General features: G+C 35.4%; 1 protein-coding gene across 7 annotated transcripts in view; it reads left to right on the plus strand.

Moving 5' to 3' along the window:
• palld (palladin, cytoskeletal associated protein) overlaps positions 1 to 26,372 on the plus strand; it is a 163,100-nt gene that overhangs the window by 105,637 nt on the left and 31,091 nt on the right. The window contains exon 1 of one of the 7 annotated variants that reach the window (XM_056480590.1): positions 13,966 to 14,118. The exons of the other annotated variants lie outside the window; for them this stretch is intronic. The gene's annotated coding sequence lies outside the window, so the exon portion shown is untranslated. Of the gene's footprint in view, positions 1 to 13,965; positions 14,119 to 26,372 lie in introns of those variants that run through there. 7 annotated transcript variants of the gene reach the window in all.

Below are 26,372 nucleotides of genomic sequence, written 5' to 3' on the forward strand. Positions count from 1 at the left end.
GTCTGTTTGGTTTTGGATTCTTTTCTTGGCATCGGCATGGTGGTGGTTATGTGATACCACCAATTACAGTGTCTGAAGATTTTTGAGAAGTACTAAAGCTCTTAAAGAGTTTTGATATCAGTCGGTAGAGACTACATACCACTAGGCACGATAAGACATGACCAAAGGGGCAAAAGTTATATAGTTATTATATAAAGTATGGGTTCGGTAAGTAAGACACTTCAAGAGATTATATATTTTTTTGTGTAATGTTACAAATAAATAAATAAATAAATAAATAAATAAATAAATAAATAAATAAATAAATTACAATATTTAAAATAAATGTGGCTTTTTTAAACTTGATTCTATGAATCAACGTATATCCTGAAAATGTATTAAATGTCATAATTTGCATATGATCCTTAGGCATTGTGATTTCTGAAGGATCATGTGACAATAATAAACTACAAATGAAAATATTCACATTAAAGTGTTCATCATTTTTTTCTTAATTTTTAGTATTTATTCTTTGAAGCTGCATTCAAATGCACATGACTTATAAATCAGAGGAAAATCTGCAGTTTAAATCAGCATAAATAATATCTCATTTGCATAAATGAACTCTAAAAAAAATGCTGGGCTTAAAAATTGGGTAAAATAAAGGTGTAAAATTTATATATTTAAAGAGCCCATATTATACATGAAATAGGGTCATATTTAGGTTGTAAGGGTCTCCAACAACAGTCTAATATGCATGTAAGGTCAAAAAACACTTTCATGGTCTTATAATCTGCATTTGTTTTTACCTAATTATCCCAGCGACTCCCATATGATTCTTTCAGTGATTCATTTGTTCCCAAACCCCTCCTGAGCGCGAAGCTAATCTGCGCTGATTGGACCGATGACAGCCTGCTGCGATTGGTCGACACGGACAAGGCTTCAGCGCGAGACACAGTGAAATGCCCAGCTGCTAATCAACAATATAAAAGTAGTCACAGTGCACACACGCTTCATAGTGGATTTTGGCTGCCAGTGGGTGAATGTAAACACAGACGATGGACTAGAAAATACTGACGACTAACTATTGTATTGAGCAAAAAGTCCAAGAACTGGCGAGGAGATCTCCTAGCCCTTCACAGTCTACCAGCTCGTTTCACCCTAACACACACACACACACACACAGGGCCGGCGCGTCCAGAATAGAGAAGCCGCGGCGGCGTCGGCGACACCTCCCTCACCACCCGCTCCTAAGAGGAGACACACACACACACACACACACACACGCCTAGAGCGCCAGTTCAGCTTGCTGGGTGCAATTTAGACACCTCACCTCGAACCTGAGCTGAACTATTTTGAAACTTGACCGTTGCATGTGTGTAGGAACAGCTGACGATCCGTAAACAAAGCGACACGCGTCGCGTTTTTAACGTGGCTTTACACGCGATATGAGAATATATAGTTAACCTGATACAGTACACGCGGTTACAAGTAACAAAACACAACTAAATACATAATGTGCAAGATAGAGTAAACGAGGCAATAATTTTAATCGCACGTACTTACACTTGTGAAATGGGGGAAGAAACTGATCCATGATGCACTGATCCATGTTCTGACAGTCTTTGCTGATCCTTCCTTTTAAAAACTGATGAAGTCTTCTTTGTAAGCATGTTTTCAGAAGCACTCGATCTGCTCAAGGCTGGGCTATATTGCTGAGGTTTCATCTTTGGGTGAACTGTCAATAATATCCATCTGCACAGCGTGACTTCATTCGACCGGTGTCTGTGTGTGTCTCTATGTGTGTCTGTGTGTGTTGCTTTTTTTCTGTTAGTGGGCGGGGCCGCAGGTTTCAAATCTCCCGGGTTTGCGCGCACAACTACTTGTGTTTCGTAGCCGCGTCATCACGAAACACCTAATGACTCGTTATCAAGACGACTCGTTTGAAGCACTATGAGTCGACTCTTTAATAGATGAATCAATAGTTTTAAACACTGTACACTTACAGATTTAAGCCTTAGCTGGACATTTCACTTCACTTAGAGCTGTGTTACACACTACATGGAAGGGCATTTTCAAAAACCCATAATATGGGCTCTTTAAAGTAAATGGATACCTTCCCACCAATTAAACCATTTTGAAATATTCCAATGCCCCGTCACTCTTATTAATTTTAACTCTTGTGTACTGTTCAAATTTACTACCCTTTTGTTATGTTAGGGATGAAAACATCCACTGAATTAAACTGCTGTAAAAATGCATCAGATAAATATTTTTTTTCATAGATCTGTTAATCAACCTCAGTCCTGATCAAAACTACTGTTTAGAAAATTACAGGATTTTAACTCTTTAATTGCCAAGTTCACAAATGATGTCACTGATTTGGTAAAACACACACACACACACACACAAAATGAGGTATTTTCAATGTAAAGAGTAATTGTGGACTGGACTTTAACCTTTTATCACAGTCTTGGACATGTGAACGATTAGTAACAACATTGACTGATGTTGTTGTTAGATTTTCATCTTTTTCTCCCTAATTTACTGTTGGTGGCTTTTTTTTGCCTCATTGACTTCCATTCTAACCACATTTGATGGTGCATAAAGTCTTTGTTTTTGTTTACTCTATGTAGTTTTGAGAGCTGAGATGCATTTTTTGATTTTCTCAGACACATCAAGGTAAGTGCGCAAAGGTCACTCTCAAACACTTACAAACTCACAGACATACATACACACAGTTTAATTTGCTGTTATACTATACAGAAACTAAGCTTTTTTTGCACAAGTCTATCTAAAGGGTTAATGATGCCAACTGATGATCAACAGTAAAAAAAAAAAAAAAAAATGTTTCTCTTCCCAACATAAAAAAACCAGCAGCAATGAAAAATGCATGATTATATGGTGTCATGGTTTTGTTATCAAAAGAATGTGGTTATAATGGAAGTCAATGGGGCAAAAACAGCCACCAACAGTAAATCAGGGAGACAAAATGAAAATCAATCAAAAACAATGCATCAAAGGCAATGCTGTTTCACATGTCCAAGTCTTTGATAGAAGGTTAAAAATCCAGTCCACAATTACTTTTTATTTTGAAAATATCATATTGTGTGTGTTTTTCACCAAGTCAGTGACATCATTTAAAAATTTGGCATTTAAAGAAATCCTTTAATTTACTAAACAATTTAGTTTTGATCAGGACGGAGGCTGATTACCAGATTTATGCAAAAAATATGAAAAAAAAAATTAGCTGATGCATTTTACAACAGTTTAATTTAGTGGATGTTTTATCCCTAACATAATAAACAGGGATAAATAAACAGAAAAAGTTATGGCCAAATTAAGACTCAACAACATCCCAGAGTGGATGAAAACATAAGGGTTACAGTACATACAGTACATACAATACAGTAACAGTACATAAGGGTTAACATCAAACAGCAACACATACATTTATTTGAAACAGTTTGTTTTCTTAGTCAGTTGTTTTATTGATGTGTAAAAGATGAACAGAGAGAGCGAACAGCCGGCCATTTCACATTCTTCTAGGAAGTAATAGGTGTTGTATCCTGACAGAGCCACACCAAAGACAGAAAGACAATAATCCTCCACTTCCTGTGACAGAAGGACCCGGAAAGCAGAAACCATGATAAAGAAATGTATCATGGATAAAAGCTGGGTCATGACCCGAGGAGCCAGGAATCCACACCCTGACTCATCAGCCATCTATGAGACAGACAAACAGACAGACCGAAAAAGTCTACTAGGAAGTCTCTTTGAAGTAAATGATGCAATAATTTAACTCCATATTCATTATGTGTTTATATTTAAGCGATAACTCATCGAAATATGCTGGATTCGTGTTTATTCTGGCTTAGTGGATGCCTATGGTGGCAAAAGGAGAGACAGAGATAAAGGGGCGAGACAGAAAGGATAACAGATGAGAAAGGAAGTCTTTAATCCATAGCTGAAGTGCCGTTTGTTGCTATCTTCATGCCGACTGCATTGCTGCCATACCGCAGTGCCTGCCACAAACCTCCATGAGCCGCAGCGGGGTTTGTAGTCATGGACACTAGAGACAACTGGTGCAAACTGAGGGCTGATCCCAAACTATCCACATTTCACATTTCAGTCGACTCTCTTACGCTTGACCACAACCACACCAGCTTTCTGTCGAACTCATGAGGTTTTCAGATAGAGTTTACAGTGCTGATGTGGTTATTGTGGTAGTGTGTCAGTTAAACAGGATTCTGATCAATTTAGTTTCAACGAAGGAGCTCTAATAGCTTTTTCCCATTCATCTCAGACTACGTCTACATTATTCAGCACTGGACTGAAGACATTTGGTTCACGATGAAAATGAGCTTTTCAAACATGATTTGTGCATTGTAGTGTGATAACTGAGGTATTTGATAATGATTAGGGATGCTTAATCATGTGACACCTCTTATTTTTGTTTTGTTTTACTAGCTTGTGCGAGTTAGGCTATAATTTACTTTAAAAAGTACACTGTACTACCCTGCTGGATAAAAACAGCATATGTTTAGGGTATATTTTGATACAGGTCTTGCTGGTCTCAATGCTGGTCTTGTTGGTCTCAATAATGTTGGTCTTGCTGGTTTGAATATTGGTCTTGCTGGTCTCAATGCTGGTCTTGCTGATCACAATGCTGGACTTGCTGGTCTCAGTTTTGGTTTTGCTGGTCTCAATGCTGTTCTTGTTGGTCTCAATAATGTTGGTCTTGCTGGTCTCAGTGCTTGTCTTGCTGGTTTTAATATTGGCCTTGCTGGTCTTAATGCTGGTCTTGCTGGTTTCAATATTGGTCTGGCTGGTCTCAATGCTGGACTTGCTGGTTTCAATATTGGTCTCTCTGGTCTCAATGCTGGCCTTGCTGGTTTGAATATTGGTCTTGCTGGTCTCTTTGATGGTCTTGCTGATCACAATGCTGGTCTTGCTGGTCTCAGTGTTGGTCTTGCTGGTCTCAATGTTGGTCTTGCTGGTCCAAATACTGGTTTTGCTGGTTTCAATGTTGGTCTTGCTGGTCTAAATTCTGGTCTTGCTGGTCTCAATGCTGGTCTTGCTGGTTTCAATGTTGGTCTTGCTAGTCTCAAATCTGGTCTTGCTGGTCTCATTGTTGGTCTTGCTGGTCTCAATGCTGGTTTTAATGCTGGTATTGCCGGTCTCAATGTTGGTCTTGCTGGTCTCAGTGCTGGTCTTGCTGGTTTCAATATTGTTCTTGCTGGTCTCAATGCTGAACTTGCTTGGTCTCTCTGGTCTCAATGCTGACCTTGCTGGTCCCTATGCTGGTCTTGCTGATCACAATGCTGGTCTTGCTGGTCTCAATGTTGGTCTTGCTGGTCCAAATACTGGTCTTGCTGGTTTCAATGTTGGTCTTGGTGATCTCAATTCTGGTATTGCTGGTCTCAGTGTTGGTCTTGCTGGTCTCAATGCTGGTCTCAATGTTGGTCTTGCTTGTCTCATTGCTGGCCTTGCTGGTCTCAATGCTGCTCTTGTTAGTTTTAATGCTAGTCTTGCTGGTCTCAGTGTTGGTCTTACCGGTTTCAATACTGGTCTTGTTGGTCTTAATGCTAGTCTTGTTGGTCTCAGTTCTGGTCTTACTGGTCTCAATGTGAGTCTTGCTGGTTTCAATGCTGGTCTTAGTGATCAGAACCAGCATTGAGACCAGCAAGACCAGCATATTGGTGTGAAAACATACTTTACCAGCATCCGCTGTTTTCTATATATATTCCTATATGTAGAATATATACTGTATCTTATACAGTAGAACATTTCCTCACAATTGCTGTTCTGTGGCAAACATGAGGGCAGTTTTATGTAATGTAATTTTGAGTTACAGTGACCAGATTTCTCAGATTGAAATATGGGATGGCCTGTCAGACATATCTGTCCCATATTCTAGGTAGCAAGTTTTGATTACTAAATGGCTTTCCAGAGGTAATGTTACATGACATTTAGTTAACAAGACATTTTGTTGACATCACGTTCTAAGGCTAAATCAGGTATTCAGTGTTAAATGAGATGCATTTTATTGTATTTTAATGATGTTGTAATGTCTCTTTCAACATACCTTTTAATGTTCATGTTTTTATCTTGTTGTAACTAAATGCTTGTTTGCGTCCATCTACATCTCCTATGCACTTTCTACCACTAAAATGATTAGTAAGGGTTGAGATAATTTGCCAATAAAATTCCAACAGTTACTTGTTGCGACCTACTGGCATAACTATGTAAATTATACATTCTTTTTTTAAGAGTTATTTTTAGCCTTTTTGCCTTTATTAGATAGGACAGTAATCAGGGTTCGGGAAATTTCCCCGAGCTGGGATCCGAAGCAGGGATGCCCTGAAGCACTTCCACACCATATGTCAGCACTAGGCTATTGCGCCGACATTACACAATCTTTATTTGAAGTTACTTTCTAAAGGCGATTTATTCTCTTTTGATCGAGTTCACTGCTTCTATCCTAATCATAAAGGTTTACTTTTACTGGTATTGCCTTTTTAAACTGTGTGGTACAGGTTCAAGTTGTTTCATAATTAATCATGACAACTTCACTCTCTGGATCAGCGGCAATGCAAATTCAGGAAAGTACAGATCAAGCATCATGACATGTTTGCATGACAACAATTTACAAAAATGGACATTTCATGCACAGATGACAGCATTTTTAAAATATTTCCCATTTACTTGGATCCATGAAAAAATGTTGTATTAAGCATGCCATTAGATGGCGATGTCATGAGGTCCTGAAGTCCAGCATTGTTCTTGTTGTTGTCATCAAGTACTCACAAATGTGTGTGTGTGTGTACGTGTATGTGTGTGCTTGCGTGTGTGTGCTTGCGTGCGTGTGTATGTGTGTGTGTGTGCTTGAGTGTGTGTGTGTGCGCGCGTGTGTGTGTGTGTGTGTGTGTGTGTGTGTGTGTGTGTGTTTGTGTTTTAGTTTGCACTGAAATGTTTTGCACTTGGTTTTCAAAAGTTTGCATTTTCAGGCCCCAAAATGTTGCTTTTGTGTAAATGAACAACCAAAATGCATAAAAGTTTTTCCAATTTTAGTTGAAAACAGTGTTGTGTAAAAGCCCCCTCAATGGCAGCTGCTCTGTATTTCACCTCACACTTTCAGTCAGGTTCTTAGGTCAGTTTTTTAGTTAAAAAATAATGGTAATGATTACAGACAAAGCTATTAGACTGAGGTCACGGTATTGTGTTAAAAGCATGTTTTTATGCCCAGCATTATGGTTAAATCCGCAGCGCACCGGTCAGCCGGATGGATTTCTGGTGTGTGACTCAGCACTGTTTCTCAAGGCTGGTTTGTTTATGAGGTGTTGCTTGTAAAGACCCAAATGGTGTATTAACAATAATTTTCTTGCACAGGCGTTGCGTGTGGTTTAGAAGTGCATCCAAAAGAAAATAAGCATATAGAGATGCTTTCTACAGGAAAAATCTGTTTAAATGCTGCACACAATGTTTGATTGCAGATGGTTTTGTTGAGTGACACAGCTCCCCAAACATTTTCCGATCAATTTTGCACCTCTGTAGGTAAATAGCACCAATAGGGTTTTCTTGTTGGACTTAGCCTCATTTTTAGAAATGAACCCAGAGTTTCCACTGCGAGCTGTGAATTTTATGTTGTGTTTATTTATACACAATACTATTGGGGCTCATACAAATACTGTAGATAATTGTTAATGGGCAAAATTAGCTCATTTTTAAATTAGTAGGAACACTACACAACCTTTTCTGTTAATTCGGCTTTTATTTGAAAATGTATGGTTATATTATATTATATTATATTATATTATATTATATTATATTATATTATATTATATTATATTATATTATATTATATTATATTATATTATATTATATTATATTTGTGACAAAAAGATGGATTTTTAAACTTTTTTTCTAATATGTGATGTTTTTATAAACTAATTTGAGAGGAGCACGTGATATGATTGACCGCAGCTAGTCCCTATCGCTGATCATTAGCTAGCCAATCGGATTAATCCAAATTTAAAATAAATATCCAGCCTAACTTTATTTCCTATCTTCGTTTTAAAAGACCCCCCCCCCCTCCCCTCATCCATAACGCTCTCTCCTCCTCATTTCTAGGATCGGTCGACATGGCGGCTCAGTTGCTAGCACTGCTGCCTCACAGCAAGAAGTCCTAGCTGAGCCAGTCGGCATTTTCTGTGACAAAGCTCCCACCGTGTTCTCGTGGGTTTTCCCCGGATACTCCGGTTTCCTCCCATAGTCTAAAGACGTGATGCAAGTGAATTAAATATTAGTAACAGTCACAAGCACTTAATGTGTACGCACTGACATGGTTGGCGTCTATTACTATAGAGCTGTCTTATTAATCAAGGTATAGGCCAAACGAATCGAGAGAGAGAGAGAGAGAGAGGGGGGGGGGGTACCTGATCTCGTATCCCTCTTTATGCTCATTGACCAGGCGGGAGCTTTGGCCTCATCTATCTCCGAGCTCAGGGTTCTCTCCCGGGACAGCATGCCAAACCTGCTAACATCATCAAGCATTATCTAAGTGCTCTTGAAGTAGATATTTTCTGGATTCTTTGCTAAATAGAAAGTTTAAATAACAGCATTTATTTGAAATCAAAACATTTAGTGATATATTATATATGTCTTTATTGTGGCCTTTAATCAACCTTAAATGAGTAAATAATAGGTAAATAGTGATATAATTTTCATTTAAGGGAAACTATACTTTTAATGAATACTTGTTAAATAAAAGTAGATTTAAATATCTAGTACACTGAAAAAGATTATATGATCAATTAGTCATGGCAGCATATGTTTTACTTCATTGTAACTTATTAAACTAAGTTAATTATGTTCTAACTACATTTTGTAAGTTTTGCAAGCTGTTTTAAGTCAGTTTACATTTAAGTTCAATTGACTCAGAAGATTAATTTTGTTCAGCTTAAACATTTAAGGCAACCAGGATTTTTTTTTTACAGTGTAGGTATTGCTAAATCTAATTTAATAAACATTTTAATAACCCCTGCTAGCAAGTTTTTCACAGAAGACCTAGAAAATCAATACAGGCAGTTTGCTTTAGCATGTTTGAGCAGCACAAACTGAAGGCGAACACTACAGACTATGTCCTTATATGGAGACAGGGAGTCCTTATATGGAGACAGGGAGATGCGGGATTGGCTGGAGGATCGCAGGCTCAGCGCTGTATTGGCTAACAGTGTTAAAGTGGCCCTCTGGGAATAAAGTAGCTTTCCAAATATGGAAGAGAGAGTCCAGAACAGGCCATCTCAATAATAATAAAAAAAACTGTTACTGGAAGACTGGAGAGTAAGAAAGAAAAAGAGAAGCGAAAGTGGTTTAAGAGAAACTGGTTGCCAGTCATTTTGAAATAATAAAGTTTGCTTGAATGCTGGTTTGGAAATACAGAGTGGGAGTTCATATTCATAGATTAAATAAATATCCTGATCATAGTTATATGATGTAATAAAGAACTTAAAGGGACAGTGCACTGATAAATTAAAATCCACACAACCAAAGAAGATATTTTCAAACAAACTAAATGTTTTTGTCTGAAGAATAAAAGTTAGTGGAGTCCAAAATACTATTAGACCCCCTAATAGTCTGTGTGTGGACAGAATTTTTTAAAAAAATGTTCCATAAAAAAAGGTCAGCAATTTTGCAATGAGGGTGAGTAAGTGGATTTTTTTGTTAGTTTTGTATGAATTATCATTGAATGTGCGACTGTTTGAGAAGAGCGTGGAGTTGTTGTAGTGAGTGCAGTGACTTGTGTTTTGACACAATAGAAAGTTACAGTCTTAACTGATGGTCTGTTCACAGGCTTAAAGGGCTTTGAGATATATGAGACATATAGATAGTGTGTGTTTCTATACATGTGTATGATTTATGACACTTTCTTGGAATCTCTGGCACTCTGGGATATGCATTGTTTGTGGATGGGCTTACTTTGGATTACTTGGCTTGTAATTTTTATTAGATGATTAGAAATTAAATAAATAAAAAATAAAGAATGGGATATCCACCCTCATGTCATTCCAAATTTTCCTCTGTCAAACCTAATACACACACACACACACACACACGCACGCACGCACACACACACACGCACGCACGCACGCACGCACGCACGCACGCACACACACATATATATATATATATATATATATATATATATATATATATATTTATTTATTTTTTTTTTTTTATAATATATATATATATATATATATATATATATATAATTTTTTTGCACATTAAAATGTATCCTGTTTAATTTATTTGTAAATTATTAATATTAATAAATTACAATGTATACTGTTTCATTATCAAAAAAAAAATTCTGACCAAAAAAGTATGACTTTAAACCATTTTTACCATAGTATATAGAAGACACCCACTAAAATACTCAAACTATGAAAAAGGTCAGGCATCTTTAGAACAAGAATCATTAAAAAGCTAATTGTAATTCATTGTAATTTGGAATATTTTCCTATATTTTAATAAGTAGACGTCAGGATAACTGTTTCGTTTTTACATAAATTTATTTGTACATTTCAACTTTTTACAGGAATATTACTGACCAATATTTTAATATTATTTTAACATTATTTGAAACATAAAAACAGACACTTTACTTACATTTATAATGTTTCTATGTATATAAAATAATTCGTTTAAATGTAGTTATATAAATAAATAATACACCATCATAGGACATTTATCGGTCACTTGTAAATACACTTTTTAAAAATATAAACATAAAACTTACATTTTAACAATAAAACATTAAAAGAAAAAACATCCACCAACATTCATAAAAATATTAATTAAACAGAAAATAAACATGCATCCCCCCAACCAACCACCCACCAGTGCTATCCAATGGTAAAAGTAGGTACTAAAGGCATAGTAAACATATTAATCACAAGTTTGTCGAAAGGAAATGAAAGGGGACCAAAGTTTTTTAAATAACAAAACCTTGTCTTTTAGGATAAACCGGATCAGTTGTTGCACCCATGTAATTCTCAAAAATTCTTCGGAAATAATCAAATATAATTAATATTGGATCTGGTTCACTTGGAATGTCTAACGTATCTGAAAAAAAAAACTTGAAATATTTTGTTCCAGAAACTCTGTAATTTGGGACCCATAACATAGGAATGAGGCAGGTTTTGACATTTGTCACACAATGGTGACACTTCTGGAAATAATTTATCGGTTTTCCATGGAAATTTCTGTCACATATATTTATCAGGGTTTTTTTTAATTGCTCGGCAACTATTGTAGTGACTGACACAAGCAGATATCGCCTGGCTCTTTACTGGCTGTTATGAGTCACTGTGAGGATTAACTGATCTGAATGGAGTTTTCCTCTCAGCCAGCCTTAGGGGCGACTCATGGACTCATCTGCACCCCTGAGACAATCACACAACACAGATGAGCACAGAACACCACTGAAAATAGACACATTACACACCAGTAGAGAAATGATAACTGCACCCATACTCCCATTAGTCTAAAACAAGTCGCACACACACAGCAGAACACAATTGTCAAGAAGAGAAAATGAACTGGAGGAATAAAAGAGCCTGGAAAATGTTCCAGAACATTTTATCCAATGCAGATGTAGAAATCGTCACTAATCCTTGTCTACAATGCTAGATATACACATTAATCTGAGTAAACAATCTCAGATTAAAACAATCTTTTGAATCTCAAACAAAGAGACGGGTAAAATAAGCCTTGTGGATGATTCAAGTTTAAGAAAAGACAGTAATTACAAGGTTTAGACAGTGTTTTGGTTCTTATATGCTTACTTTGTTTAATATAAGAAAAAATTCAATGTGAAATTACGCAACATTTAATGTTAGTCTCCCGGTTGGGGGCGCCTTCAGTTTACATGCTTTAAAGGATGTTTCTAAAACAAACTCATATCGTTTTCAAGAGCGAGATGTTATCTAAGGTTTAAAGAGCAGAGGAGGAACTCAAGGAAAGAATGCGCATGGATTAGGAGTGATGTAAGTGGCGTAAATTTCTCTCTAGATGTTTTGTGTTAAACATTTTGGATTTCTTTTTTATTATAATGTGCTGACTGTGACAAAGAATTGCTTTCTGTTTTCTGTTGAGTCTTTGTTGACTGTTTCTTGTAAATATAAATGTCTACTGATCAGTTTTAATCATGATCACCCCATACAGTGGCAATAGAAAATATAGAAATAGTTATTTAAAATGTTATCATGTAACTTAGTAGAGGTTAAATATTTACCCTTTTCACTGCATAAAATTAAATATCAATAGAATGTTTAAAAAGGTTTGATTTGCAGTCGTAATTAAAATGGGAGAAAAGTATTCAGGTTTATTTTGTTTTTTTTTATTTGTCACATTCACAAAAATTTCTATTTTATTTGTTTTCCAAATATTATACTGCTTGTTTGCCATTTTGATTAATACCTCTCATTACCACTGAAATGAGAATGAGGATCAGTGATGTCATCAAAGTTATTTTGAACAAGTAATTATGACACCATTTAGGCCAAGGGTTTAGAAATTGAAGTCTGAAACACCTGTGTAATGTTTGGTGAAAAAGCATTTAAAGAGTAAATAAGTAAAAATAATTTAATAATATAATAAATAAGTTGTATTAATTGTATCAAGATAAAAAAAAAAGCCTATTGGTATTAAGGAAACATACCTCTAGTTTTCAAGGCATTTGAATTACCTAATAATTATTTACCAAAATAATTAGTGAAAACTGTATATCATTCCAGTAATTAAAGTATTCAAATTTAACAAAAATAATTCAATAAAAACTAGATTTCAACAAATGAATTAATACAAATGATACAAAATGAAAACATTAAGTAAATAAGTATAATCCGAAAATAAAAAGATCTATTAATTAATAGAAACTAAAAAGTACACATTTTTATTGTATAAATTTAGGGTTTTAAACAATAGCTTACATTATATTAAAGTGTATTAAAATGAAATGATATACATTACTTTTAAACAAAGTTGATTCAAAATGAAAACATTAAGTAAATAAATACTATAATCAGAAAATAACAAAAAAATACTTAATAGAAACTAAATAATATACTTTTTATTGTATAAAATACAATATTTATTGGGGCTTTAAACAATACAACAAAGAAATCACTCAGATACAGTCATACAAGTATTTGGGAGTCTACATAGATAGGTCTCTAACATGGGACACTCATGTAAATTGGATTTGTGAAAAGCTTCACCAAAGACTTTATTTTCTACGAAGGTTATGGTTCTATGGCGTTGACAAGAAAATCATGTACTTATTTTATCAGGCTGTATTTGAGAGTGTCATCAGGTATGGCCTATCTACAAGGTATGGTAAAAGAATAATAATATCATCAGAATTGCCATGAGACTAATAGGATCAGAAACCTTTACTAGTATTCAAACACTTTACGACCAATGCACTTTAAATGAAGCGAAAATCATTTTAAACAATCCATCTCATACTCTTCCCATTTTATAATCTTACTTTCTGGTAGAAGATACAGAACCTTCCATTGGAAGCAGAACAGACTTAAGAACTCTTTTATCCCCGTGTCAATCAGACTGTTAAACACTGATCGGTAGTGTGCACATGTTTTTCTTGTATGTAATCCCTTTACAGGGTTGCTTATTATATAATTTTTATTGTGTTAGAACTTGCTGAAGTGCTCTTTGAGTCCACAGAAAATTTCCCCTTGAGGGACAATAAAGTAAACAAACAAACAAACAAACAAACAAACAAACAAACAAACAAACGCTTACACCATATATTAAAGTGTATTAAACAATATTATATACATTACGTGTAAATAAAGTTTAGCATGAGGACTTTTATGATGGTGTGTAAGTTGAGGGACTTTTATTATGTTGGGCAGTCAAGCAGACTGCTGCCGTAGTGAGTCAGAGAGAGCAGAGCTTCAGTGAGACGTCGCGTCACTCAGCGCGTGTCTGCGCTTCAGTATAAAGACAAGAGCAGCTGACTGAACCCGCAGTCCTTAAACACACACCTACACCTGTGAGGAATTACCTACGAGCAACGGGAATAACATTAACGAGTTGGAGAACAAGGTACAAACTTTTTCTTTATCCTAAGAGAAACTTACAGTGATGAGGTTGGTCATTTTTATAAATGAGTAACTCATTTTGTTCATTCATGCAAGCCCGTTATGTGCGAGAAAACACGAAATGTAAACAATGAAACACTTGGCTGTTAATTATTACGTTTTTTATTTGTGTAGCAGTTTGCTCTTTGTTTTGAGTTTTATCTTTTTATTGTGCAGATTGTTTGTATTTATAGCCTAGGGTAAATTGATTTACATATAACAAAATTGGAAGGGAAGAGGAAAAATAAGTTCACAACTACAGAAAAGAATCAATGTGGAGGGAGAACTACTATTTTTTTGTAATTGTGTGTTATTCATACACAGAAGTAGAGCATAAAAATAAGGATATCCTACCTGAAGACAAAAGAAAAAATATTAAGCAACTGTAAAGAGTAGAATAATGTTAAAGACCTACAGTATACCAAAAATGAGTTGGATTTTTCTGCTCTGTAAAAGTCCTGTCAGTCAGCAGAGTTTTGCTCAGAGCTTTGTATAGAAAAGTAGGTTATTTAAACTCAAAGCCTCCAAAATATCTGGAAAAGATGTTATGTTAGTGGCTTAGTCTTTTGCGCTGTTGAATGTTTAGCTCTTTAATGTGTGTATGTGTATGTGAGGGTTGACACTTTACTCACAACAGCAGAAGCACAATTAATTGCGGGTCTGTTTAGAGGAGTTTTGGTTCATAAAGGCTTTTGTACTAACCTTTTTTTATTGCCAGAGACTGTTTTGTACTATAACTCTCTTTGCCGCTTAGTTAAACTGGTTTTGGATTTATTTCTCTTGCTTGTAGTCCCCTCTCGCTTGCGCGCTCTCTCTCTCTCTCTCTCTCTCTCTCTCTCTCTCTCTCTCTCTTTCTCTTACTCTCTCTTTCTATCTCTCTCTCTCACTCTCCCTGCTGGTAATCCCATTTGATGGTGATGGGTGATGTCTTTTCAGCCAATCCGCAGAGGAATGTCTTCAGCTCGCATTCCTACAATCCAGACATATACACACTTTTTGAGAGCGAAAGGAAGAGCAAGCAAAAAAAAGATGCAATGAGACATTCTATGTGAAAAGAAAACAGTCTGGTTCTGTTTTATGTGCTGTGCATGCAATTAGAGAGAAACAGATGGGGGAGGGGACTGAGAGAGATGGTGAATGTGAACGAGAATAATGGACTGCGCGGGTCAAGACTTTTCGACTATAGATAAATGGAGTGAAAAAGAACGAGAGAATAGCGGGTTGCTGTAACTTTTCCTGTAAGTGTCGTAACTAAAGGTTTCATTCATGCTTTTTTTATTATTTTAAATCAGAATTTTAAAAAATTAGTAAAATGTACAGACCTTATATTTGTACAGTATGTGATATGTGTACATCAATACATACACTATTGTTAAAATATTTAGGGTTAGTACGTTTAGAGTAAGAAAACTCTACTTGAATTAAGTCAGCATGCATTAAAAATGACCAAAAGTGACATTAAAGAGTATTTAACAGTACGTGATTTTTTTTTTAAAGAAAGGATTTTATTAAATAAATACGCTTATTTTATGATGTATTCATTGTATAATACTGAAGAACATTTATGACGAACCAACCTTTTAGAATTATTAGCTATTATTGACACTGAAACTTTAACATCACAGGAAAAATGTATTCAAACAGACATCTTTTTTACATTTGAATAGATTTTCATGTGTTGAAGTTTTTTCCACTGAATTCTTTAAAAAAAATTAATCGTTTTTAGCATAAGAAAATAAACAATAGCATAAACAGAACAAACCAACAAAAAAGGGTACACAGGCCATTTCACAATACACAAACAGTCGGACACAACATAATACAATATCATACAGAAAGCATAAGATTAAAAAAAAATAATAATAATAAATAAATAATTTTCAGAGAAATGTGTAGGCTCTACAACTTGACATATGCCAAACCAGTCCCATCTATAATGAGTTATAAGTCAGCATTACTGATGTAAAACATAATTGGGTTCCAGATTTAAAAAATATGTTTAGTTTGCCATCCCATATTGCATTTCTTCCATGGGCAACACATAACTTAAGCTCCTAATCCAGGTTTCAAAGACAAGCACGTGATCTGACTTCCAATTTTGTAAAATTATTTTCTTTGCTGATATCATACACAAAGATACTGCCTGTGATGTATATTTATCTCCTGTTTCTGAGGTGTCTCCAAAAATGCCCAATTTTGGCTCTGGTGACAGATCAATCCTGTATACTTCAGATATAAAATTAAAAACGTTCTGCCAAAACGAACTAATTTTATGGCATGACCAGAATGAGTGAGTCCATGTACCTTCAAAGTTTTCACATTTATTGCACAATAAGGATACATTGGGGAAAATCTTATGTAATTCAACTTTTTTTTCCCACTGTATTTTTAAAGACAAAATGATAATTTAAGCACGTTTAACTTAAAAATAGCTTTTAGCAGCATTCTGAAAAAAATCCAGTTTTAACAGCACACAAGAAATAAAGAAAATACATTCAAGAAAAAACGACATAAAATATTTTTTTGTCAAGCTAAAATCCTTAGCACTATTTATTAACCTCTTAAGGCCCAAAGTGTTTTTTTACATGCATTTTTTTTATTTCTCTTTGCTATTTGGGCTTATTGGAACCTAATTAGAATAAAAATCTAAGTATCATCTTTTGATATGATGTACTTTTAGGGAAAAATGATGTCCATATATGTTGACTCGTGCTCCGAATTTACATAAAACACTTTTTCCTGAATTTTATTAATGCATATTTAGCATAGAAATTTTTTTGGAACTTGCTTTGACTATCAGAGAGTAAAAACTTTTTTTTTTTTTCCCCATTTTGGACCGATAAAAATAGGGTTTGGAACATTTAATATGCTGCAAAACAGTTGCAGGATGACACCGTATGTCTGTAACAAAATATAAAACATTTAAAGTATTTTAAATAGCCACTTAAGAGCTAAAATGTGCTGTCCGTGTATCTGGACACTCAAGCCCTAGAAGGTTCATTCAAAACTGTTCATTGCATCAACTTGTAAAATACCAGTACAGTTTTTTTTTTCCAGGTGTGCTGTGACAAAATAAAACCAGTGTTCACAAAGCTATTCAATCAGATTAGAACTTGCCAGTGCGCAAAAGCAGTTTGCAGTTTTGTAATTTCCAGGTCAGTGAACAAACAGTCTGTGGACAGAAGAGATGGAAGAGAAAGGATGGAGAGCAGACTGACCAAATGAGAGGGAGAGAGAGAAAATCCGAGACTCGCAGGATGCAAGAAGGTGAAATTAGAGAGGGAGGAAAGAGAAAGCATGAAAGTGAGAGTGTGGGAGCCGGAGAAGAGAAGCAGGCTTTTTTATTTTATTTTGGCCTGATGTCTTTATGGAAAGTTGGACATTTCCTCTAGGAGTCTGGTAGGGAGTGCGGAGCATGTAGAGCCGCTTGGTTTGGGTGGGAGCCGCATTGTGAGATCAGATCTGGGTCAAACTGCTCCTAAAGCTGGAACACACTCTTCCAATACCAGTGTAATCTGAGAAAGGGCTTGAAAAACATGCATTTCCAGGCCTCTTTGTGTATGTGTGTGTGTGTGTGTGTGAGCGCATATGCACTCCTCCTTATGGACTCCTTTGACCTCTAGAAAAGTTACGGGCCAAAATAACTATGAGATTTCTGGAGGTTTTGTGCATGGCAAGAATCCAAATGATTTTGTGCACATTAGTGGCGAGAGCATGTGTGTCCGGTTTGGTTGTTTGACTGACAGCACTGCTATTATGCTCAAATATAATGGAAGGATCAGATGCAGTCTTCTACTTTAAGTCTGCACGCTTTTTGAGTAGACTGTGTGTGCATATGTGAGCATCTCAGAGGAATGAGAGACACACTAGTCCGATACTGAAACTGGCTGAGATGCTTCCTGACACATGAGACTTGTTGCAATCGAAGAAGTCAAAGCTATAGTAGGGCTGGACTACAAGAAGCGTGATGGTATATATGGTGTTTTTGGATTGTGATGAAGTGGAACTATAAAAGAAAGTCGAGGGTTTGGGTGTGGTTCTGATTCAGATGTTAATGTGTTTAAAAGTGCATTTCTAGAGTTGTAGGAGAAATGGTGACTCATTTGTGTATTATGTACTAACAGATAAGAAATAAACTGGTAAAATATTACTGACAAACTTCAATGCATAAAACTATCATGAGTCTCAAACCTCTAAAGTGTTTTCAAATAAGAATAATTAAAATATGCAGATTTTATGCGCAAGTTGTTGTATGTATAATGATAAAATTCAAATTACTGAACTGGAAAACCCAACAGTCAACTTTATCAAATGAAATGAGTGTAGTTAACTCAAAATTGACTGAAAGTTAATTCTATTCATTTGAAAAATGAGTTTTGAACTCAGTGTTGAAGGTAATGGGTTAATTAAATACCTCATTACTTCAACTTAAATGGAGTAAGTTCACAGTACTCAGTTTTTTTAACTCAAATGGTTTGTAGCAATACGTTTCCTTAAACGGTTTGAGTTGCCTTAACTCATTAGGTTTTACAGCACTCAGTTGGTCTGAGTTCTCTTCATTTATTGGGTTTTTGCTCAAATTGCTTCGTTTACTCAAATGGACTAAGTTCAGAGTACTCATTATGATAAGTTTTTGAGCTTAAATGTTGCAATCGGTTTTCTCAAATGGTTTAAAGTGTCACCAGGAAAAATGTTAGAATTTGTAACACATATATTAACATGATGCATCTGATTTATGTATTTAATTGTTTGTGGTTTTTAATTGTAAATTTATTAAAGAAATATTTTAAAATTTAAAATAACTATTGTTACTGACATGGCATTAAATAAAGATATAAGTATTTTCAATGTTTAAAACTTTTCCACTGCATTTTTTTTTTATTGTTTTAGTGAATAAAAAGATAAAAATGATAACATTTATTTGATGTTAAAATAAAAATATTACAAATAAAATATTCTGTACCATTATAAATGTTATTACTTTGTGTTAATCGATATTATGCATTATTGTTGTTATAAAGTGTTAATTTCTTTTTTAAAAAATCCTTCAAACAGTAGTATAACTATTCATAAGCGTTAATCGTATTAGTCCTTAAATACATTTTTTGTTGTTTTACTTTCTCATTTGAAGATGTTGGGGGGGTTAAATCTCACTGTCACAGAGTATTTGAAGAGGTAGTCTAGCTATCCATAAATGTATTGAAGATTGTATTACAATAATCCACATTTAGTTGTATTGCTGGTTCTTAGATGTGGTAACTTAGAGATTATTTCAGACAGATTTTTCATAGATGTTATTTCAGTCAGTGTCTCAGATGTTCAATCATCTATCCGTCACTCCAGTTTTCAGACAGACAGTTTGTTAAATTACTGCATAGTCAGACAGACCATGAATCATTTATGATGATCTCCAGACATGGAATCAATCACCAGAATCAATCATATTTCAGCACTGATTCAGTTTGAACTAATGATCAGTTTCAAGGGTTGTCCTGGGGCATGATGATGCAATGATGATGATGACATGATGGGTGTGTTTACGGCTGGATCCAGGTGTGCAGCACTGCAATATGTAGTATTGTGTGTATGTGTGTATGTGTGTCAGCATATTTTTCTGTAATAACTCAATCTCTTCCCACGTGTTTCCTTGATCTCAGTTTGCATACGCTATTGAATAATCCTCTTTCAGCGTAGGTACATCATTTGCACAAAAAAAAGAGCTTTTGTTAAAATACATTAGTAGCGCACAACATTTGTTTATTCTGGCCTTAATTTTGAATCCGGCTGTTTGAGAATACAACTGCCCTCTTTCATAGTAAAATACAATTCAATACAGTGTAATGTTATAGACTTTATGAACTCGTGTGCTCAAGCCTGTTATTTATTTTTTCAGTGCATGTATTTTAGGGGTGCGAACCTACACTGGTCTGGGTTCAATTACAATTATCATGTCATCAATTTGGTTCAATTCAATATCACGAGACACAGACGATGCTTCCATACACAATTTTAGACTTCACAACAAAAGAATTCTTGTATTAAAATGTATAAATATATTATTTGTAATGCAATTTAGTTCTTTAATGCAAGCAGTCACATACATAAACTGTACCTTTTAATTTGACCTGCTCTAAGAAAACGGTTTTGAACAGTGTATTGAAGCAACAATTAATTTTGACACCCCTAATGTATAGAGCACAGTAGAACATACGCACACACAATGCAGGACATGCTCCGTAAACAAAGAGAGTCTTCTAATTGTCAAATACTTAAACTCAACAACTTCCTGTCCCCTTCAAGCTTCTTCCTGTGATAAAGCTGTAGAAACTTCTCTCACTTGCATAGCCAAAACAAAGATGCCAACCAAGGGTCATGGAAAATGATATTGTCAATTCTCGCACATTTTAGAGGAGCGAAATGTGCTGTAAAGCACCACTGTAAAGTGTTCATTTTTACTATGACAAAATAGCCATGGTTTTACTACAGATAAAACCACAGCATACACGTTTTTTGAAGTAAAAGCATAAAAATAGAAAGTGTAATATTCAGGAATATTGTAATCCAAAAACAATTCACTGATCTCACGTTTGACTTGAGGCTTATCAACATCTGCCTCTCTCTCTCTGTGATGCATGACATTTAAAATTCTGGGCAGACGTTAGTGGACTAATTTAACCGTGATCTGCACTGACCCGTATCTTGCTATTATTTTGTAAAGGGCATGTTTGTAAATACAAGTTAATGTGGTAACTGCTTTATAGGGGCACAAATGCCAATGACAAATGTCGCCACTTCAAAGCTAATGAGTGTACGTCTGACCTCATGCCACAATTGTGCTTTAATAGTACGACAAGTTGTAGTGTGTAATGCAGTGTGTACCTCATCTGCTCTGGATTTTATGCTATGGCGGGGAAGAGAGACAGAAACTGTTCAGCTTCTTGTTGTGTTTGTGTAGAATTCAGATAAAGTGCAGTTGATTTTGTGGAAAAAATAGAAAATGTCAGTAGTTTATGAAATGAATTCTATAGAAAAACATCACAAACTCGGTAACAGACTAAGAAAATGTATATATATTTTTAGTAATTCATTTTTAACTTTCTTTTAAAGAATTAAATATAAACAAACTTCTCTTTTAATGTATTATTATTATTTTCCTTTTAATTTTAAATGTATTAAATGCACTCTTTTTGGATTAAATTTATAAATCAGCTGAGATATGCCTGAACCGTTTTCTCTGATTCTAAACAGATGATTTTGACGATTGTGCGTGATTTTTATGCAAGGTCAAGCTCTTCTCTGGGGATCCTGTAAAACAGTAGGAGCTGGATTTGTGTAAGTGCATTTTATAGACCTGTAGCTAAATTAGACAGGAATGTGTGTAAGTGCAGAACTACGCGAGTGCGTTTTGTGTCTGCTGAGGGGTCTGCTTCATCTCCACTACAGTAACAAACCTTGTAATTTGGCAGAAAATGGATTGGGTTACTTCGTGCAACCTTTGACAGAAGGCTGTTATTATTTAAGCAGAGCTGCATGCTATCAGCATATGAACGGAGAAACATCTGCGCACCTCCTCTATTAACATTTCTAAAATCACTCAAACTGTGGCAGAACTGACCCCGTGTACAGCCGAGGAAGAGCTGTAGACTTTGAAAACACAACTGGGAATACGCTTGAAGATGTGGCTATGTGGGCGATTGGAGCTTGAAATGCCACTGATTCATTCCCTTCCTTTTCTAAAAGAATAATTAAATAAAATAATAAAAATGTCCTTTGGAGAGCTGATGCAATTTGTAATGCTTGAAAGTCCAATTTGATGGTGCATATACTGTAAAAAAATCTTGCTGCCTTTTTTTTAGTTAAATCATATGAACTTTTCTAGTCATCTCAAATATATTAATCAAACTTGAGTTTAACCAAAGTTAAACTTTGCATAACTTTAAAAAATGTAGTTGACACATGAATAACTTATTTAATTAAGTTAAAGTAACTTAAAACATTTGTAGTCAAGACTTTGTCATATTAGTTTTTTTAAACTCTTACCTTTTTGAAGATGTAGAAGTCAAGATACTGACCAAATATTGTATTATTTGAAGCTACAGTACTTAAGGTAGGTGATGTGTTTTACAGTCAATAGATTCTAATAAAATTTAAATGTAATTATTTAGAGATTTAGGTATTAAAGAAATGAAGCTTTTTAGGTATCAAATAGAATGAATGTCACCCTGAACTTGAACAGATACGTTTTAAAGACATATGGCCAAGAAAATGCTGTTTTTAATTTATATAACTTGGTCAACATCTTCAGCAATGTTCATCTAAATAAATTTAAAGATCTGAAATTCCACAAAAGAACTGTGATTGCTTACTTGAAACAATTGTTCATGTACAGCTTTACAGTTTAGAACAGCAATAATGATTGATTTTGTTTGAATTGGTTTGATACTTGAAAACTGATACAGAGCACCAGAGTTCTTTTGGAATTGGACCTATTTTTTTCAGCAATTTAAGTCTACTTGTTTAGTGTGCATCATGGATGGTAGTGTTCACACTCATTCAAATGATTAACACTAGAGTTGATTTTATTCTATTCATTCCTGTCAAGTGTATTAGTTTTCTGCCTATTTGCTGCCTACTCATTACTACACTTTAAAAAATAAAACGTTGAGTTAACTTAATTTTAAAGCAACCGGCTTATTAAGCTTGAGTGGTTGAAGTTGTGCTAAATAATTTTTTTAAGTTGACTAAAAAGGCTGGTTTAAGTGAAGTATACTTTACGGAATAATTTGGCACAACTTCAACCACTGAAGCTCAATAAACTCTAAATTTCTTTGCTGCGGGTTGCCTTAATTTTAAATTAACTGAACTTTTGATTTTTTACAGGGATGCTCAAAAGTAGAAATCAAAATTTAAAGTCTCCTCAACTTAATTTTTTTTTTTACTTTTATTGAACAAACAGTTCCAAACATGGAGTTAAATAATGTTTTATGAGTAAATTCAACTCTGAGCTCATATTTCCACCTAACTTACAATTTTAAACTGAGTTAACAAGTTGTAGGTTGGATTTTTTTTACAGTGTAAGGTAAATATTCATAATGACAATTTTCTTTGGCATACCCTGCTGCACTGCAAATATAAAAGGCTGAGTTTGTATTAATAAACTGGGTTTAAGGGAGTTTTTTTCTGTAATTAATGGATATGATTTTAAGCAGAAGAGTACTGTAGAATTTTCTATTTGTAGACTCAGTGCCTTTTAAGGCGAACAGATTATGTCAGTACCGGCTGACCTCCCTTCATCAACTCCGGTTTACTGCTGAGGAATTCCAGAAATGCGAAGGGAAAAATAAGCAGAGGAACCTGCGAGAGCTATTTTTAGAAAACGGCTGCCTGCAATTGAACATCATGATATTCCTTGAATGCTGGAAACTATTAAGAGGGATAATAAGAGTGGTATTTCTTAAGGGGCTAGTAATGCCAGACCTTGCCAGACCTCTACTGGCTGTTAACCAGCATCTTAACTCACGATAGGAGGAGGAGAGAAGAAATGCAGGAGGATGGAGGAAAAGACCAAGATTAGATTTGAAATTCTTTTGCTACCTTTCATGTTAAAAAAAGACGCAATATAGAGTGATGGGATCTGAAAGTGTGTGAAGGGGTTGAAAGGAAAGGACAGACCGCAAAGACAGAAAGAAGAGAAGTGCGAGTCTAGCCGCTGGTGCTTCGGACTCATAACACAGCCAAAAAAGGAATGAAAGCAAAGCAGCACGAGCACTTGAGTCCAAGAGCCTTTCACCAGCTGCCAAAGTATTCCTGTAAAAGTGTTCTTTTGATGGATACACGAACATACGGTCAGGGGGAAAAAAGGAGGAAAAAGTGTTGTTTTAGGTGGTCAGTTATACCTTTCATCATCATTTGTGCCGCCAACACAAAGTTATACATTTTTAATCCATCCTTTCCCTCAGTCAATCCTTTTATTTGGTGAACTTGCACTCTCTAGGTTTTAGGTTAAGGCTTGGCAAAGTATTAACAACACAAACTCAATACTCCCTCTTAAAAAGGCTGAGGATTTATCAGTTGGCTGAAGGGAGGGCTTCCACCTCCATTACAAGAAACAGAGAGAAAGAGGGAAAACACAGTGACTCATTAGTCAACATCTGGAAATAATTAGGTTAAATGGAGTTTGGAGTGTGGCTGGCCTACCACCATGATCCGCTTGTGAAACACACAAACACTCCTTGAAATTATACATTTAATTCAACGTTTGAGACTCTCTTTAAGGACCGAGATGAGGAAAAACATTGAACGCAGCTCTGAATGGGCCTGTTGGAGACCAATGATAACATTAATGAAAAGCATCTGGATTTGGGTATCGGTTCATTTATGGTTATCCATTATATTGAGGCCCACAAAAAAGTGTCTAAAGGTTGCCAAAAGAAAGAGTGGGGGTGAAGCAGAGAGACAAATTGTTTTGAACAAAACATCTCTTCCAAGGACGCAAGAATTCAGAAGATGGAAAACCGTAGGCAGCAACTCTCAGCTTTTTAGCAGAGAAAAGGACAGCGTGGACGTCACTGACTGTGTTTTTTTTGTGGATGTGGGTGAACCATGAGGCCTTGCGCTTGACAGATATAATGCTCAATCATCAGCCCACATTCACACGACACAAGGATGAGATCTCCATCTTTTCCTTTTTCTCGCTGTTTACATGCTGATGACAGTATAAACTTTCCCCAAGATAGCATATCATTCGTTTTTCAGCGGACTCTGGTTTCCTTTTCCAGAAACTCTGCACACAGACATGCATAGCCACACAAACAAACAACCAAGCATAAAATTGTCTGCAGAATGCAGCTGTACACATGCTGTGTGCGTTTGTGTGCAGTACTACCCCAGTTTCTTGATTTTCTGGACTTTGTTTGCTTCTGTGTGATGGGCCGTCTGTTATGCAGGATGATACACTAACCCTGAGAGGCCTTTCATGACGTCATTCACTGAATTCTGTGTGTGTGGCTTTCCAAGTCTAATAAATCAGTAAAGATGGAAATATGTAAAGCATTACATCAGCAGAAGAGTCTTTAGAGTAGGTCTTCTAGTTTTGATAGTGCTTGTTTTTGTTTTACTTTCTGTAACTACATTTAAACTACAAGAAATTGTAACTACAAGTAAATTTTAAATTGTAATTTTAATTTGGAAAGTGTAATTTTGGAAAGGATTAAGTTTGATTTCAATATAAACATAAACATTAATGGCCTGTTTTGTACATGATATTTATTTTCTTGCTGGTCAATGTTGGTAATTTAGATGCTGTTCTTGGTCACCTTCTGTCCTGTAGATTTTAGCAAAACCAAATTAAATCCAACTAGTCAATTGATAAGGCTGCAACAACGAATTTCATAATCGATTCGACGTGTCACGCGACATGGAGATGTTTGATTATTAAAAAAAACTTTAGTTGAGCTCGGAGCGGAGTGAACGCACTCTGCCTCTCTTGGCATTGATGCCACCAGATTAATCGATTATTAAAATAATCGTTAGTTGCAGCCCTACTAATCAATGCTTTCAGACTCATTCAAGACTTCCAGGTACTTCCAGGTGTTGAAGCCAAACTCTGCAGAATGCTGATGCTTCAGGGAAGCAGCAAATGGGCCATCAAGCTATCTTTAGGTTGAGAGCTGTTTTTTACATCATAGGTGGCTGGTAGGACAATCAGTTGGCCATTTACTAGAAAAGCTAGATGCCATGTTGTTTTGATTAAAAAAAAATTCCATTTACAACCCTTTAAGCAAAAATAATAATTAGACTGTGAAAATGTGGGTTACATGCTTTTTGTATTATGTAACCGCTTTAGACACTGTATTGTGTAATCAATGACCGGAACTTTCAGTTTTATAATTGTGTACACAGTTATATTAAGCCAGGTTTAATCCCAGCACATGTGCTCTTTAAACATTACCATAAGATAATGTTAGTTCAGTTAATGTTTATCAGGTTGTGCAACTGCACAGTTAGAGCAGCTTCTCTCAGATCTGGCCCTCACGGTCTACTGATTCAACCCAGATCGCTTAAAACTTCCTGTAACTCAGTTGGTATTCCCAAGATTTTGCTTACCTCAAGCTCAGCTGTGTTTAAAAACCTCCTATTTCTGCTGGGGTTGCTCAGCTTGCCGGTACTATGGTAGTATCGTGATACCATGGCTTCAAAATACTGGCAGTGCCGCTGTAG

The sequence above is a fragment of the Danio aesculapii genome, chromosome 20 (genome assembly GCF_903798145.1).
Source record: "Danio aesculapii chromosome 20, fDanAes4.1, whole genome shotgun sequence".
NCBI classification, from domain to species: domain Eukaryota; kingdom Metazoa; phylum Chordata; class Actinopteri; order Cypriniformes; family Danionidae; genus Danio; species Danio aesculapii.